The 16,846-nt window shown below is 40.0% G+C and overlaps 1 protein-coding gene across 1 annotated transcript in view; it reads right to left on the bottom strand.

Annotated features, from left to right (window-relative positions):
* The window catches only part of LOC132977814 (retinoic acid receptor gamma-A-like), a 36,611-nt gene extending 28,369 nt beyond the window's left edge, over positions 1-8,242 (bottom strand). The window contains exon 1 of the mRNA XM_061042665.1: positions 8,020-8,242. The gene's annotated coding sequence lies outside the window, so the exon portion shown is untranslated. The remainder of the gene's footprint in view (positions 1-8,019) is intronic.
* Positions 8,243-16,846: the final 8,604 nt, after the last annotated feature.

Here is a 16,846-nt window from a genome sequence, read left to right as displayed (position 1 = left end):
TGACAAAAACAATTTTTTCAGCAACATGTTTTAAGGCCTTATTAAGAGCATCATCTGGTTCTGGTTATTCTGGGTGTAAATGCAACTGAACTTTATGGTTTTTCCAGCCCCTATCAACTTGAGGTTGAAGTTTCAAACCTTCACAGACACACACAATGTCATTACTGAGAGCAAGTCGACACAAAGCTGGCTAATTTGAAAAAATATAATTTTCATAAACCAAACCAAACAACCAAACTGGGTCCAACAGGCATTAGAGTTGCCCAGCCCATCAACATGCAAGCCTCATTAAATCATTTATCTTTGCGTACTTTGGCACGTTTGACAAATCCAAACAAACGGCATACTTGCAAACCCTGCATGAGCTTGCAACAGCCCTGTAGGACTTGCAATTTGTGGGCAACAATCATTTGTGAAAGGTGTCACTGCAATCATTTGTACTGTACATGTAAGCAGTCCTTGGAAAATGGCCCCAGGTTGTTTTCATAAAGATCTCTGTGTGTAATGAAATACATGACCAAAATTAAATTCGTTGAATCTCTTCCATTTCTTTTTATTTTGGTTGGAAAATAAGAAACAGTGACAGACAACATCGGCTCTAAAGTGGGAAAAACGCAGCCCGTTACTCTGCTGAGTCTCAGCTGGTTAAAAACACATCTTGACCCCTCCCGTGTTAATAGAACCGGCCTCTTGATAGTTATCATTAACAAATACAGTTTTGTTTCTATCACAAGACAACTGAACCTGTTAATAGCAAAGGATATATTTTTGTCTACAGAAACCTCTGGCAAAATGGGAATGTGACTGAAACAGGGGATAAAGTATAGGATCAACATTGGCAGGTTATTGGATTCATGGGGGCACCTTAGTCTGATCTTAGCTGATGTTCTCGCTGATGTGGACAAACTGTTAGCTAATTTATGTTGCTAGTTTCCCACTTTCTGAGTTGGAATTAGTCGTCTAATTGAGCCAAGATGATGAGGCTGATCTGAGTAGTAAATTAGAATTCTCCTAAAAACAAATTACTAATCGGCTAACGTAAAGTTACAACCAATCTTCAGCCGTTTTGACATCTTCACTCCTGAAAACGTCTAGACAATTTCAGGTAGTCTGCACCTGAAATGCTCCTGAGTTGGTTGTTCATACACCGCACGGCAGGCGAATATCCCTGTCAGACAACAGAGTCCGCTATGCAATGCTAAAATTAGAATTTTAGCATTTTTATCAATGCTTCTGTGTAGTTGGACACAATCACAATGTCAACGAAAGATTAGAGAAGAACATACTACAAACTGGCAAACAGAAAACATAATAAAGCAGTTTCATTATATGCACGGGGATCGTAGCGGTGGCGCGTACAGTCTATGGTCGTTTGCTGGTTGCAGGATGTAAAAGACAGTCACCACCCCTTCCCGCTCACTTATGGCGAACTTTCCTGAATAATTCATGCTGTGTTCTTACATCAGCTCACCCCGACTTCACACGGAACATGTATAAGGGGGCTGGCAGGAAAAAGTCCAAATAAATTTATTGAAAAATCACCCTAAAAACTGGAGAAAGTAACTCTACGCACGATCATCATTTTTTACATCTATCCTAAAAAACAATAACAACATGTTTGTCAGCCGTTAAAAAAGAGTTGCATGTCTCAAGTTCAACTTCAAGGTTATTTTTCTTAAATAGTGTGGACATATTATGAACTGGGTCCTTACCTATATGACTTTATCAGGTTTTTGTGTAATTAACTGCTAAAGGACTTCTTGTTGTAGCCTTTTTTCTTACTCTGTAGTTTGTATTTATGTACTGCACATAGTAGAGAGCTTGAATGAAATCATGGCTGTAAACAACTTGGTGAGAAATCAATCAATCTTTGGTATGTTGGACATTTTGGTTACATTGGTTTGTTGTGTTTCGGCACATTATGAAAAAATGTCCTGCTGGTGTGGTGATAACATGGTGGAAGAATTTAAGTTAATCTTCAGTATAATTTCAAGGGCTGAGAGATGTTTGGTGATAGGTTTAAGTGTCATTTGGTAACAGTGAATGAATGTACAAGTTTTCAGCAATAAAGGGTTTAGAAAACGGAGACTTAATTGTAAAGTAATTTTTTGGATTCCCAACGAGCACAAAAATCTGGAGCAGAGTTGAAGGCAGTTTGTTAAATATTGGAATTTAAACATAATATACAAATGAGAAAGTGTTCTCTCTTCTATATGTATTAAAAATAATATTACCATCAGGTTTCTGTCCTGCTCTTATTGTTGGGACAGACTTTGCACTGGCAGAAACAAATACTCTTACATGGTGGTCATCACATCCAACCACATCTCAGTTTAGGCTGGTATTTGCTTTGGAATAAAACAAAGGATGACTTAAATATTCAATTACAACTATGACTCTGTAAGCACTCTGAATCCCTGCGTGCTTCAGAGATTATCTGCCTCTATTTTTACTGGCATCACTTGATGATTCAGTCTCACTCTGAAAAAGTCAAAGAAAGAAAGAAGGGAATTCTCCTTGTGAAGAAAAAACTAGTGAATATGTTGCTGATTATCTCGTGTAAGGTTGTCAACTGTATTCTAAACTGAATCTGAAAGTACATATGTATGTATTATCAGGACGACAAACTGTTTTTGATGAGGGCTGAACTTTGTGAAGGACAAATGCTATTCTTTAATTTTGTGACTCTATTTTTCTGGTTGGTATCATGCTGGTTTTTATGTAGGACTTAAGTTTTGTGTCAACATGTACTTAGTTTTATGAGTTTTGAACCTGTCTTGCTTCATATAATTACTTTGTGTTGTTCTTCACTTGTAGCATCCAACAGAGCCATGATCAGTAGACCTGTAATTTTGTTTTATTTACACAAGAATCAGAGGCACACCTTGTAACGTTAATCATTCTTAACCCATTTGTTGCTTGTCACTTACTTTTCTATTTTCACCTCATGTCAACGGTTTTTTATACTTTTGTGGTGTAAGGCCAACATCAATCAAACTCCTGTTTTCTGTAGTGTTAATAGTTTTTCATGACTCAGACTCACATACTTAGTACTACTGACAGTTAGCATTGGTTATTAATGGGCAAAGCTTTCTTTTTGAAATCTGGTGTTTTAAACAAGCAAAGTGCCAAGTTTTATGATTTCAGTCAGAACTGTCAGGTACAAAAAACACAAAATTAGACATAATGAACATCTCAAATAAAAATGTTAAATGTCCCATTTAACAAGAACAGTGTTAGTTAAGTAGCTGCAAACAGGAACCAGAGGGTATAAATGCTCTGCTCTCCATCACATAATGATGTCCTTTGTTCAGTGTAACCATGTGGCTGATTACTCCTCACTGTTAGCATATCTGATGGATTACATGGTTATATGATTTTTCTTCTATTGATTTTGACCTCAGTGAGTGTGAAAAAAAGTGGTTCTGATAATAACCACACTTGGATCCTCTGGACTGAAAAATGTTAAATATGATCCTTTTCACTTTTTCTCTTTTTCCTCTCCTGCCAGTAGGTAGAAAGAAACGTCCGAACTTCCCACTTGTGGGTTAATTGAAGAGCGATGCGAGTCAGGAGAAAAATAGGCAAGGATTAATAGAAAACCGGTGCAAGCTGGTCTTGAACTATTTCATTAACTCATTTGTGTTTTTTGGTGGATGACTAAGCTTTTGTATCTGCTGTTTTTATTCAGAAATCAGTTCATGGTTTAATGTTGAACATAATTGTATACAGCATATTTTAACTAACACATCAGTTTAAAAAAAGTTATGTTTTTTATTCAGCTTGTGGATGCATCAGTGGTAGAATTAGTGTGAGATAGTGGGAAGAAAACGCTGATGTCAAACTTGAATAGACTCTGAGTTTCAAACCACTAAGTTTGTGTGTATAAAGTCAACTCAAATACAGCGCCTGAGTGGAAAAACTGCTAAAAACTCCCCGAAAAATGGCCAATTGCAGGGAAAACATGCCTTTAGCTGGAACAATTAGCAGCAAACCATGAAACCCAAAATCAAATCTGGCAGATTCTGAGAGAAAGCAGCCACAGATGAGCTGTTCTGAACACACCGAGAGGAAAATGCGCACCAAAAAAAAACCCTGACAAAAAACACATGCACCATCACACACAAACAACATAATTAGATTTTCCAACAAATGACTGAACTGTACTATATTTTATGTCAAACTGACATGTAAAAATGTGTTTTGAGGAATTAAATTATCGCTGGGCTGAAAACCCCTCAGTGTCTGACAGCCATCATATGACCGCAAAATGTTTCTGGCTGTGGCGGACACATAGTTTCGATTTATGCTAGCTATTATGTCGTTATCCTGTCAATAATGTACACACAGATGTATAGACGATATATGCCTGCACAACACATTGGATTTCTATTTTCCAAGCATTATGCAGAAACATCCTTCAGAATGATTGCCAGCCTTCCTTTCAATAAAATCACCCAGTAAACAAATATTGTTATGCTAAGCTATTTGCTAAATACTGTTGTCAATTTCTCATCAAGCCGGTGAACTTTTTCCCAAAACATGTTGAACTAAGCATTAACCTTACTACCTGAACATGGACTCAGAAACCTCTTTAATGTGCAGATTTGAAAACAAAAATAAATTTTTATAAACCATCAATGGAAATTCAAACTAAAAACGGTGTTTGCTTAGTTTGAGACAAAGAGACCCGAAATGCTTCACTGTAAAAAAAAAAAGTAAAATATCAGTGGAAACTGAAACTGAATTTTTTACACCTTACAAACAAAGCTAGTAAGGTTTCAATGACATATGTAGATAAATATGAGCTTTAACTGTAATGACTTTAAGTTGTCTTGTTTCTCTTTTTGGTATGAAAGTATTCTTTGAATATCCAGACTAATGTTCTTTAAGTAAGACCTATGGGAAGATAAACTTGTTTATTGATCAGCCAATTGACAAAACAATTATTCGACAATTTTTATCAATTACCATTTACCTTTTTTTTTTATTTTTTAGAGTAAAATGCCAAATAGCCATACTTCTATTGATTTGGGGGGGAAACAAGCAACTTGTAGATGTAAGCTTGAGCTCTGTAAATATATCAACTTTGTAATTATTCAATACTGAATGCAACGTTTGGAAACATTTAAAAAGTTTACAAAATGAAAACTAATTCTATGGTGGACAAGTTGTGACCTGCCCAGCAACTGTGCTTTCTTTGGTTAATGTTAAATCTTTACAATCAATAAATATTCACACAATACTTAAGTACATGATATAGTGTCAGCAATCATAAAAACATCTCCATATACAAGAACCGGACCTGAAAGCTTCCAGTTGCAGCCTCAACCTGGGTCAATCTTTACAACCAAGTGTCACCTGTCATTCCACTAACTTTACTTTTGTGCAGTGATTTAAACTTGTTGTCTTATACTTGTAATAGAATGACTTCTATGTAAGCAGAGCAAATGGTTATGATGTGTGTGATAGCAATGTTTCATATAACACACAATGTTGTCATTATGTGGAGCCACCCCTGTGGGCTGCTGGGGGTCCGCAGGTCAGAGACGGGGTCAGCTCCTGTCGCTTCAGGCTCAGTGGCCTGGCCATGGGTCAAGCCTAATTGAGGCATTTGGTAGGCAGCTTTTCATTTAGTATTAAAGTGAAAAGTGACTCCAAAGACTGCCTGAAACCCCCACCACCTGTCTCACACACACAGACACAGACACACACACATCCAAGCCTTTGCCCTATTGTTCCTCTGCAGAGAGGATTAGAAGATATTTAACGACTTGCTGAGGAGCTTCGTGGCCATGATTAAACACATGGAGATACTTTTCTGACACACTGAGACACACTCAGCCTTGAGTTTTGAAAGAGTGCAACGATGAATTTTGCAAGTGACACCAAAAATCTCTGAAGCTAGTTGAGAACGTCAAGCTGAACCACAATCAGCCAGTGGCTTGCAACAAAATCTCTCAAAATAACTCCGTGGACAACACTGTTCTCGGCAGAACAGCAAAACATTCGTGTCTCTGTCGCTCAAAAACAAGTGGCAAACGCTTGCTTCTTTGTTTTGGAAGTTCCAAGTGTCCATTTATATGTAGCGACCATGACAGCAACCCTGTAGAAAATCAAACTCAGCTGACACGTTCCAGCAAAGAAGATGGAGGGTTTTTTTTCCACATTGAGGAAATGAAGAAGAAAGAAGTCAGTGAGACAGAGAGAAAGAGGGAAAGGAGCCAGACAGCCTCCTCAGCCTGAGGGGGTGCCATTCTTGAAAAGTGTAGCGAACAAAGATGAGAATGCAATGCAGTTAAAGAAGTCGTATTCAGCAAACCCATGCGCACACACACACGAACTGTCTTTTTCTAGAAGTTTCGAAATTGAAATCATTTCCAAATGATGATAGAAGACAACTTAACCAAAGCAGATGTTTCCACCCTAAATGTTTCATTTTAGAAGCTGAAAAAGTCTGACCTGGGATCAGAGTGAAAGAGGTCGCTCAGTAGTCCATACACTGCGGACGTCCACTGACAGAGAAAATGAGCAAGTGATGAAAGACGACAAAGAAGACAAATCAAAAGAGCTATATTTAGTGAGTCCTTCAAATTCGTATTACACTGCGAATTGTTTACACCCAGCAGTTTATAAGTCTGCTTATAGACTTGTCCACCTATCCCTGCAGACGTGCTGATGAACATTCCTCCAGACATTAAGGAAAATTAATCTGGAATAGATTTATCGAGCCTTTGCTAGAATAAACGGCCCTTGCGTTAGAGTGTGTGGTATAGAGAGAGTGGCATGGTCAGCAGCATGGTGTTAGTGGACGGATGCAGACACCTCGGATCAGCTGGGAAACAGCACTTAGCAGATAAATGTCAGGGCCATTAATCACCCAATACGTCTGTCTTTATATAGCACATGTCGTACAAAGGATGCTATTTGAGCGGATTCACATTGCATAAAAAGGGCTTGTGTTAAAACATGAGGGGGTCAGTACGTTTTTATACACACACAGACACACACACACACACAGACAAACACACACACACACACACACACACACACACACACACAGACAAACACACACACACGCGCAAACATAATCAAAGCTGCAGTTATCAGACACACTGCAGACTGTCTTGTGATATCCGGAGTAGCCTATTTCAGTGTTTCCATCGCACTTATGTAATTGTGTGGATGGAAACCTGTTTACATAACCCTCAGGGGGGGGGGATGAGTGTGTACATACTCAGGTAGAGCAGACTTACTCAGCCATTTTGGTGTTGATGGAGTGATCCATCAAGTCTGACAGCCCGTCTGTTGGCTCAGAGCCTGCAGGCTAAAGCAGCCACTCTGTCTGCTGCACCTAAATGGCCCGAAATGGTTACGCTCACCTGTAGCACTCGGACTGACCGATAGAGCTACATCAAACAATAAGGAACGGTTTGTAATGTGTTGTTGTTGTATCATAACCCACCCGCCTTCCTTTTTGTATTCCTATTCAACCTTAGAAGTCAAAAATCGTTCAGCAACTGGGAATCAGTTTAAAAAGTTAGGAGTAACAAGATCTGCATCCATCAGCGGTGCAGACATATGATGACACACACACACACACACACACACACACACACACACACACAAATGTCCACAAGCGTTCATGTCCTCACATGGAGTGGCCTCGGAGCACATGCAAGTGCCGTTCAGCTTTCATTTCCCTCCTTTGCTGCTTCTGTTGTTCTTTCTCCCTCTCGAAATCTCTGTACTCAATTAAAGCTGTCCTCAGGAAACTCAATCTCCGCTCACGCTGTCCCGAAACATCTCAGACACACACACACACACACACACACACACACACACACACACACACACACACACACACACACACACACAGAGGGAGAGAGACAAGAGAAACACACATCTCACTCATGCTCTGACATGTCCTCTGTCTTCTTTTCTCACAAACAGCCAACAGCCCGAGAAAGTTATGAGGAAAAAGGAGATCTTGAAAATGGGGTTGAAAGGCAGACTTACCAGATCGGGTGAGTTTTGAAAGCGGCACACAGTCTGGATGTTAGTGAGGGGCTGAAAAAGGAGTGTAGTAGTTGTGTTTGTCAGTCAGAAGTCCCTCTGGCAGTGACGATTGAGCTCAGCCTGTTGCATTCCGCCTCCCTCTTCTTTTCCCGTCCCACTCTCTCTCTCTCTCTCTTTCTCTAACACACACCCTCTTTCTTCCACTCTCTTCTTCTCTCCCCTCCTGAAATCATTGTGTACTTTGATTCACAAACCCTGCCTTTGTCACGTGATCCAACACTTCAAATATACAGCACATTTTTTAACCAGCCACAGAATGCCCGAAGGAAGGGAAAACAGGGTCCAGAAAGCTTAGGTTTCAACTCGCTGCCCCCCCCCCCCCCTCCTCCCCCTGTCCCTCCTCTCGTTCTTTCTTTGTCTCTCTCTACCTCCACTCCTTAACTGTGCTGCCAGTCTTTTGTTTGATTGTTAGATTTCTAAATTTGTTCCTCTGCTCACATATCAAATATAGGTCTTACACACTAAGACGCACACACACACACACACACACACACACACACACACACACACACGTAAACACACTTGCACTAATGAAACAGTCATTAACTCGCAGACATATACAAACACACATGCTGCAGGGGGGGGGGGGGGGGGGCTGCACACCTTTGGGGATATCAATATCAGCTCTTGGCCTGCACTTTATGTTTACAATGCCTTGACTTTAGGATCGGGGCCAGCCAATGTGGGAGTCCAGAAGCCTGGGGCCAGTCAAGGGCCACTCTGTGTTTTATTGTGACATGGGAAAGAAATATACGCCCTCTCAACATCAGTTTCCTGAAGGCTGAAGACAATCGAAACATTACTTGAAAAGCAATGCTTATGAATGAATGATGGCAAATCAAACACTGATATACTATATAATATATTATCATGCTCCAAATCAAAACAGTGTCCAAAAACTTGTGTGTATAAAACAATCCTACAGCGTTCTCCTTCTAAAAAACCCTTCAGAGCCTGGTATATATGTTAGATGACCTCATTACATCTCCAAAATGCAAACTAGCATGAGCTGTTTCCCAGCCTGAGAAGTACAAAGAGCCATTCTCCCAGCGGTTTCTGCACCTTTAAATCAGTTCAAGTGAACTCTTCTCCTCCTACAGGATTTTCCTAAGCAAATCAGCCCCTTGGTTTTTCTGGTAAGGAAGCATTTAATGGAGATACATATGATCTGTGAGGAGATCAAACCCAGCCGGTCAGCCCCTGAGGGGCAGAGCTACCTGCCTCTTCATGTCAGAGATAAAACCGTCTGCTACTGCCTGACTGTGTGGACTACGCAGAGAGGCAGCCCACTATAATGCCTCTTTAATGAGCCTTACTAGACAGCTAATGTAAATCGGTACAATGGGGAAGGGCTAATATTTCTTGATGGTTCATGTCTGCCCTCATTACTTTATATTTTTGTTTACTTTAGAACTTAGCTTTTATTCACATTGTTTGAATCCATTTTTGTTTTCTTGACACTTCTGAGAAATTTCTATCACAATAACTATCAGGATTTCTGTGGAAATGTGTTCATGGGTCCCTTCAAACAAGAAATGGAAACAATAGATCAAAGCCACAAGCTGAAGCTGGAATTTATGAATAAATAAAAATGTGTGTTTTTAATCATCAGTGATCTGGGATAAGTTTGTGAGTTCATAACATAGCCTGGCTTTTCTTCAGTGAGGCTTCTATCATGTTTTTGGAATGAACCATCCAATCACAAGTCCACTTTTTTAACCATTTGTCATTTGGACAAACGTCTCAGTAACTGTGTGAGCGCGAGGGGGGTTAAAGGTTAGTGCTGTATGTGTTTCTATGTCACTGAAATCAGCTTAGAGGAAGGGAGTGTTTGAGGCCTGGCTGAGTGTAAAAGAGGCGTTTGTGTATTTCTGACTGTAAATCTACCAAGCTAATAAGCATATACATCCACATGTTGATACATGCACACTCTCAGAAGACGCATACACAGACAATTACTTTGTCCCCCCCCCCAAACCTTTGTTCTTGTTTGGTGTCACTGGGTGTCAAAGCAGATTGACTCAGAAAGAAGATTAGGAACATGAGAAGGGACTCGTAGAGGCGTGCAGGTAGGAAGGATGGTGGAGGCCTCTGATAAAAACAGACCAAAGATGTACAGAAAGGAGAAAGAACAAGAAATAAAAAAGGGGGAAAAAAAAGTAAAGAGGAAAAAAAGGGGAGCATATAACTTTCTGCAGAACTCAAAATGGGGCCCTTTTTGGCAGTCAGCAGCGGAGAAAACCGCAGAATGGTGCGACTGTGGAGTTTTTAGGGGTGGAGGAGGCATGAAGGGGGGTGGGGGGGGGCAAGAAAAGGACAAGGAAGCAGGAGAGGAGGGAGAAGAAAAGAAAGAAGGGTGCAGACGGCAGGTTTTAATCAGCAACAGGCTGTTGGTAATGAGATCACTATCCCTCTGCTCTCAGATTGATGTCATGTGAAGCTTTGTGGTGCACGGAGAGGCATGCAGAGGATGACAGGCATGCATGACAAGCTCGCTCGGGCACACACAAACATACAAGCATATATACAGGAAAGCAAAGACAGAGCTACACTCACATTACGCCTGGCGAATACCCACACACTAATAAACACTTGCAAACCGAAAAAAAAAAAACATATGCACAAGACACAAAGAGCCTTTAATACGCCACAACTCCCTGCTGTTAATTTTCTCCAAGCGAGAAAAAGAGCTGACACAAATATACTTACACCCACACATTCACCATAAACACGTTTCAGGTCCCCGAAGCTCCTTTAAGTCTTTTCTGTCTCTGAAAAACAGATAAACATGCACACAAAGAACATACTGTACCAGTGCTGAGGGTTGGCTAGACTTACGGGCAAAAAAAAAAACAGGGGCAGAGAAAAACGAGGAGTAAGGGAAGAAAAAGGAGTGAGAGAAAGCAAGAAAGCGAGAAAAAGAATGACACTCTGGGTAGCAGTTGTCAGTTTTGGGGTTCTAAAGTTTATCACACAACCTGAGGGATGAGGGAACCATATGCGTACACGAAGAGACACAAGTTCACTTCACTGCGGGCTAAAGAACATTTGAAAGTGCCAAAGCTAATTAGCATATTTGGTGTTGTTGGTGATGATAAGGGTTTGTGGCCAAGTGGAGAAAGAAGGGGGTGAAAAAAAAGAGGGAAAGAAAGGAAAGAAAAAAGAGGTTGGGGGGTACATGTGCATCCAATGAACAGCGATAGTTTTTCCTATATAAATGTTCCCTAAAATTCAACCATGATGTCACCATGAACCTGTTGTGAACCCAACTCTGTCAACTACCATTACCGTCTTATTCCCTCTCCGGTCCCCCTCCACTGCCTCTCCATCTCCTTCCACTCAGCCCACATCTTGTTTTTTTGGAGCTTCCATTCTTTATCTTTCGCCATATGATGTTGTCTGGCAGCATTTTTCTTTTCAACACAAACTGCTTTTTTGCCCCCTCCTCCTCCTCCTCCTCCTCCTCCTCCTCCTCCTCCTCCTCCTCCTCCTCCTCCCTAAACCCAGCCCTCAAACACACACACAAACTGCTCACAGCCATTTGGAAAGTCTCTGGTATAACAAGGACAGTTTTAATCAGAACAAGCTGGCATATTTTGGCCAAGACCTGCACTTATGGTAATTCAATCAGAAAGAAAGAGGGGGGGGGGGGGGGGGAGCAAAAGCGAAAAAGGGGCACACGGAGGGTAGTGGAGTGTGAGACGGGGAAATAAGAAAAACAGAGGGAGGAAAAAGGAGACAGTGGGTGGATGGGAGGGTGAGGTAGGGGTTGAGTGGTTGAAGGAGTTTGATCCACATGTGGGAATGATTGTCTAATTACGACAGATATGTATAAGTGTTGCTGCCTGCAGGACACATGGTGATTGGAGGGCGCAGCAAAGAGAAAATGCAATGATTGGACGAGTGAGAAATCAAGACGGATAATACGAGAAGGAGGACAACAAGACGTAGAAAATTTGCTATGGTGGTTCCCTCTGCTTTCATTTTTTGGCCTACGACACCATTTTTTTTTTTCAATTCAGTGACTGCCCATCACAACAGCTTTTTCAGTGGATCTGAACGGCAGACTAAGTCTTTTGGAATGAGAGGCACTACAAAAACAAGCTCATCATTAACTCAAATTATCAGAAAATGTGTGGATTATCAGTAATTTTTTTAACACTTCTTACAAAGGCCTGCTTCAGCTGATCTTCAGATAACATGTAAAAGTGTTGACAAAAATACACTTCTTAGTTGTTTATCCTTTTCAGTAAAAACAAAACTGGACTGTACAAATGAAAATTTGCATGTGCTATTCCTAGAAACTATGTAAGATATGTTGAGGCCTAGAAATATTCACAATACAACCCCTGTGCCCTCATTTAAACAATACCTAACTTATCAATGAGTAACGGCTTCAGCATTAGCTTCAGAGATGCAGGTGCAGGTGTGTTTTTTGTTAACTACGTAGTAACGGTTTAGTTTGACAAACAGCATTCAGCTCATGTATTTTGCCGGATGAGTAGACAACAAGGGAGACCTCAAACAATGTCTGCATGCTCCAACTTAGACAAATGATATTGACATATAATACAATAAGGGTCATTGGCACTATAAACCATAGTGAAGATATTAAACTACACTTCATACACAGACTCTAATTCATGGTTTGGAGTATTAATCAATGACTGATGACAACCTGGGCACAAATATATTTTTCACTAAAGATTACAAGATTTAAGATTTCTTGAAGTGTATTTTAGTGTATTTTCCCTAAGCCATGTGTTCCCAACCTGGGGTCCAGGCCAATTTTGGGCCCGATTCCCCCCTTTCCGACCAAAGTCAGAAATGGCCCGATTATCTGATGGTTCCAAAGATTGTCTTGGGAGGTGTTCCTGTGGTGTAAGGTGTGTTAAGATGGCTTTTTAACCCTCTCCGATCTGCTCGGAAGACAGATTTGAAACAAAACCTGTTTTTCATTTTAAAACTTGCATTACATTTCACATGACTAGCTTGTGATTCTGTCTAAAGTCTTATGTCTGCATTACGGAGGTGGTACCGTAGCATTCACAACTTAATAAATATTTATTGTTCTCCCGTCTGTGTTAAATGTCATCACATTAATGTTGCATTTTGTTTTTGTTCCAACTCACTTCTGCTGGCATGCAGAGGAAACAGATCTCCATCCTTGATGAAGAAAGTCCTCTTCAGCATCCTCGAGGGAATCAGTCTGTTTCTGCACATCAGCTGTCGAGAGAAAGCGAGAGAAGGCTGGTCAATGAATACACAAGGAGTTAATTTTTGCATACATGAATTCACTGTAGTGTAACGAAGAGGCTGGGGCTAAACATTTAAACATGGGCTCTGCATTTACTGTGTGTATTGATTCCTCCTACAACAGAGCTTACCCATACAGAAGGGAACCAGTGCCCGGCAATAGAGTGAAACACTGCAGTGTTTCCAGAGGCAAAGTCATACTCTCCATGAAGATCATTTAAGTTATTGAGGGGAAAAAAGCCCTGCTTACATGACTTTCCCTCTAAAGTCATCATTCTTTTAGACACTCACAATGTGCCATTAGCGTGATGTAACAGCCAGTAGTGAATGTGTCATGGAGGAGTTGGGAGGTGATGGATAATAGCCCCTGATACAGATGTATACATTCTTCCATGAGTCAGTGCGAGCAGTAACAACACAGCAAAAGCCTATGAAGAAATTAGTAAATTCAAAAAGTCAAAATATGTTTTGAACCATGCAGTGTGTGCATATTATACGAACAGTTTCCGAGGATGGAGTGTTCACTTTAATGGCCCTTTATTAAAACACCATAATGTTACGTATAGACTGTACGTTTGAAGGTGTTCTCTCTTCTGCTTTGATGATGTACACAAACACCTCTGATAAAGTGTTTGGGCAGAGTTTTTAAAGGCCTTATATTGTTACATGAGTGTATTAATATCCAGATGTTTATCAGAATAGTTACCTAGACCTTTATCAGATGTAACACTTCAATCAGCATTAGCTTGTTTTGATGCCAGTTTGTTTGTACTATTTCTCAAACAAAGTTTTAAATGCAGGGTCTATTTGTTGTGAATACTGAATACTGTATCACTGTGTGACGTAACTAAGTTAAGGTTAAGGAGGCTAAATGACTTGACTTCTTCCCATCTTTTCTCACCACTTGATTCCATATTGAATTCGGTGACTAATGGCTAAAAACAAGCTAACTTACTCACTCACAGCCATTACATAGAATGCAAAGGTCATGCTAACACCACACGTTTCAGTAGAAAATTAATATTTACAGTCTATGGTTTCACCAGGTTGAGTGTGAGCACTTTCTTCATCCGTGGGGTTTAATGGAAGTTGGCATCCATGATTGTTGCATTGCCGCCACCTACAGGATTATATAAGCTTGTAGGCTAACATGGTCGGTGCAAAGTATTTACAGTGTCCACCAAAAGTGATTAATATTCGTGACTAAAAAGTGGTTTTTTTTGCGCCAGCACTGCCCTTCAAGCTGTACCCAACTCCTCCCCAATAATGTCCACACAATGTCCAAGAACCTATTTTCAGCATCCAGCACCATTTTCATTCTTTCAGACTTTCCCTGAATGTCAGCTGTGCAGTTGATCACCATGGAGAAAAACGCTTAGAAACCTTTGTTTTTTCATCCACATAGGTATTGTTTTTGTCAGTTTCAGGCACAGTGACCTCTTAATTCTTTCCATGCACATGACCATTTTATTATATTCAGTTTCCCTTTCTCAACTCCTTTTGGACACCACTGAACCTGTAAAATGGTTACTCTTACAGTGAAGGCATGATGCTTGTTCTTTTTCAATGTTACAGTCATTCTAGTATAACCAATGTGCTCATATTTTTAAACGATATGGAGAATCTAGTAGCCTACTATACATCCAGGTATTTCTGCCATAGGCCTATATATGCAAAAGTGCTTATAGCCTACTGGGATTTCACGACATCGCCTACTAGGCCTACACAGACTACTCAGTAGTAGGTCATATTGGGTATGAATATGAAAGCCAGTGCCATCTAAATTGTTTAGTGCCATCTTTATTGTTTATCTAAATTTATTTTAAATCTCTGTAGCACTTTGAGATTTCTTTTCTTAAAAAACTATAAAGTAGCCTACAAATACAATTTATTATTATTATTATTTAAAGGCCCTGACGAAAGCATGCAGCTTCATACACAGTCCAGGTTTAATCATGAGAACAAGCTCTGATCTGAAAACTAGGAAGGTCTAGTCAGCTTAGGTGGGTGAAACGAAACTTGCTTTGAGTAGAGATTGATATTGGATCGTTGTCAGTCTTTGTTTGGGCTGTGCACTTAAGTTTCATTCTCTGCGCATCAACAGGAGAGGCAGTTGACACGTGTCACACCCTCTGTTGAATGCCACTGGGGAATCTTTGATATTTTAATCAGCAAGTTAAATGTGTGTTTTGCGTTAGTGGACGTGGCATGATGACAATACCGTATGGCTCTTCCAGCTGATCCCTACTGAGCAGACTCTGGTTGCTAATTCACAATATGTCAATATCCGTCACAGGGATATTATGGCTTCATCCTGTTCAACGGGAGGAGGCTGAGGAAGGCTGTCCATAAGAGTAAGTTTGCGGTGCGCACCTTTAGACTAATTATTTCAAGACATATCCATATGATCCCAAACCTAGAGCGGAACTATGTTGCTTTACAAACAAGTATATTTTACAAAAAATGAAAAAGTATAGAATAAAATGTTTACTGTTTCATGTTCAAACTACTTTGTACCCTCACAATTTTACTATGCTGCAATGCAACACTTGAAAGTCAGCTCACCAAGTGCATGCCCCAAATAACTTGTCATGTGACCTGATTTATCATATCTGCCTTTTTCAATAGAAGGCAGCAGCACTGCCAATTTAAACCACTAAGAGGCGCCAAACTATCATTTAAAAGATCCACTGCAGTTGCTTGTCAGGTTCCCAGAAAAAGTTTGTGTAACACCTGAACTTTGCCTTTTCTCAGGGTGAGCTCCCTGTAGGGGGTTATGTTTCTAAGAGAGGGTCAAACCAGGTATGGGACACGACTTGGCTGTTAAAGAACATTCATTCATATGATTCAAATTCTTTGTAATGGGGGCGCCATATAGCCTAGCGGTAATGACGCGTGCCCAATGTACAGAGGCAAAAGTCCTTGTTGCAGGGTCCATAGGTTTGAATCCGACCTCGTGGCCCTTTGCTGCATGTCATCCCACACGCTCTCCTCTTAACATGTACTGTCTCTCTTCAGCTATCCAATGAAGGCAACAATAGGCCAAATAATAAAAAAATATTTACAATGAGCAATTCAAAACACTTTTTCATATCCTTGTTTTGTTCAAATGAAAGGCAGTGGAAGCACAAACCTGAACAGTATCAGTGGTACCATTTTGATAGGAATGTAATAAAAAAATCTTAAATTATTTAATAACTAAATCAGGTGTTATTATGTGGCTGATACAGTATGAGGTTGAACTCAAGCAAATTAAGTTTAATCAACAATATTGTAACATTCTTGGACTGTCAAATTATAAGAAAGAATAAATACAAAATTAAAAATAGACATTTGTTGTTATTAAAATCATTATAATAAAAGAGATGAATATTGAGAAAATAATTTACCTGCATGCTTTAATAATATTGATGATGATGATATATCTAAACATTTATTAAGCAATATGTAACCAGCAGCCTTATGATGTGATTTATTATGGTTGAGCTTCCAGTACTGTCTTTTTTATTTG

This window comes from Labrus mixtus, chromosome 7 (genome assembly GCF_963584025.1).
Source record: "Labrus mixtus chromosome 7, fLabMix1.1, whole genome shotgun sequence".
Classification (NCBI taxonomy): Eukaryota; Metazoa; Chordata; class Actinopteri; order Labriformes; family Labridae; genus Labrus; species Labrus mixtus.
This window is presented reverse-complemented; position numbering and strand designations above follow the sequence as displayed.